Here is a 2,548-nt window from a genome sequence, read left to right on the forward strand (position 1 = left end):
CCAGTATTACAGGTGAGAGTTGGAATATCACGGCTATGGTTTGGGTTATGGGGAGGGAAAATGGAGCAGAAAACAAGGTGGCGTAGACATGTAGGGATGAAGCCCAGGGGGTCCTGAAGGGTAAGATGAAGGGTTTGACATGTATATTGCTTTTCTTTCTAAGGAGGCCAGAAGGGACACTGAGTAGATGCCCCAAGTCCTGGGAATTCCCACGATGTAGATATGACTAACCTTGACTCTTTGCCGATAGGCAATGCTTTGAAGACTTATATTGGCTCTGTTTAGGGCTCTGAAATCCCTATATTTGTCACTTTCTTGTTTAGGAAATCTTTGAAGACTCAAGGGGGCATATCTGATAGTAGTTTTGTGTCCAGAGGCTGGAACTTGAGCAGGGGCGAGGTCAATGGTGGGGACTAAGTGGGAGATTCTGGCAGAGTTAGAACTCTCAAGAGTGGGCAAAACTGGCAGGGACCTTGGAGAGGAGAAGATGCTGCGACTAAGGTAGATGTGGCAGGCTAGAGAGATGGCTCAGTTGGTAAAGTGCTTACAGCACAAGCATGAAGACCTAAAATTGATCCCTAGTACCAATAGAAAAAATATGACTGTGGTGACATGTGGCTATAGTCCCAACACTGAAGAGGTTAAGATAGGAGGATGCCTGAGGCTCACTGTCAGCTGATGCAGAGAGTTCCTAGTCAGATGAGAGACCCTGTCTCAAAAACAAGGTGGACATCTCTGAGAAATGGTACCAGAGGATGACTTCTAGTCTCCATATGTATGAGCACACATGTCAAAGTACACATGGACACATATAAACATAAGCACATCCCAAACACAAACATCGTTAGGGTATCAAGTCCAAAGGCCCGGAGCTCAGTCCTAGTTGCCACTTCTGTCACCTAGAAGCCTGCCTCAAAATAATCCTCGGGAAGAAGACTTTCAGAGCTCTTGCTATCAGTGGAGATAGCAAGCTTTTCAAAATTTCTTGCTACAGAAGAGCTTGAGGATGACCTTTGGTTCATGGGAAAAGACTTGGAATTTGTTCACTATGGAATTAAGAGTTCAGAACAAACAAATATGCAGGAATTATATAACATGAATTTTGTAAAATTCTTTAAGCCGATGTAATACTTCATTTACTATTTTTGAGTGCATCGTCTAAGCCAGAATATAGCATTACCTCATCTAAGGGCAGGGAGTATATGCTTATTTATGTGTAAGTCTATGACCAATGGAATGCTGCCGCTTAAAGAGTAGGCACATAGTAAATGTTTGCTGAGTGAATGTCAAAATAATTTTCTTGGTTCTATGTCTCAAACATGGACTAAGTTTCCTCAGTGTATGAGGCATGCCTACTTGAAATACATTGACAGCTAGCATTTAGCAAACTCTTGTTATTGACCAGGAACTAGGCTTAATTCCTTTCCTATAAGACTCACTCAATCTTTACAACCAACTTTATTAAAAAGATCAAATGGATACTGTTACTGCAGCCTTTTAATTTTTATGCAAATGGAGGCACACAGAATCCAAGTAGTTCTACTATGGTTCACACGGAAAATAGATCACACAGGATTTATTATTTATTTGTTCATTTGAGACAGAGTCTCTTTATGGAGTGAGGACTACAACTCTCTTTATAGCCTGAGTTGATCTCAGCCTATCCTCCTGCCCCTGGCTCTTGAGTGCTGGGTTACAGGTATGTGCCACCACCCTGGCTAGTGACACAGGATTTAAGTTTAAGTTGTGTGACTCCAAAGCCACCATAGTTAGCTAATGCAGTGTTCTTTGACTGAAAGAATAATCATTAGCAATCATTTATAGGGTAGAATATGTTCAAAGCATAGCTAAGAATTCTTAAATGCTTTCTAAGTGACAGACACTAAGCATTTTCCTCTTTAATCCTTAGCTGACAGACATAATCTGCCTCACAGAGTAGATACTATATGTGCCTGTTTCACTGATAAGGAGCAGGACAGAGACCTTTTAAACCTAACTTACCATTCCCACTGTACATGACCACCAGCTTGTCATTCCCATCATACATGACCAATTTCCCTGTTTGGTGACAATACAGGAACCCCCCTTCCCTGAAGTACATATCTTACTTTAATAAAACTATTTGGATTTGACATGGAACTGAATTTCATCCAACACTGTATTTGGATAGTAACATCCCCAAATGTCCTTTATGTGCACCTGTTGGCTGTAGATTAGTCAAATTCCTAAAAAGTAGTTAGAAATGGCAAAGAAGTTCATCCTTAGAGCAGTATCATGGAAAGAAGTGAGAATTTAAGATTAAATGGAGATGGAGTCCTGGTTCACCATGTGCTTGCTATGGGAACTTGGAGGTCATTTTCACTTTCCATGCCCACATCTCAGTCACATTTATACAACAGGATGGTAATTATCCTGCCTTCATAATGTTATATGAATATGGATGGATATAACACACATAAATCCCTTATGTGTCACCCTGCCTTCTTCTCACTCCTGGTCATCTTTTCTTTCTTTCTTTCTTTCTTTCTTTCTTTCTTTCTTTCTTTCT

Source organism: Nannospalax galili, unplaced genomic scaffold (assembly GCF_000622305.1).
Source record: "Nannospalax galili isolate Female #2095 unplaced genomic scaffold, S.galili_v1.0 scaffold380, whole genome shotgun sequence".
Lineage (NCBI taxonomy): Eukaryota > Metazoa > Chordata > Mammalia > Rodentia > Spalacidae > Nannospalax > Nannospalax galili.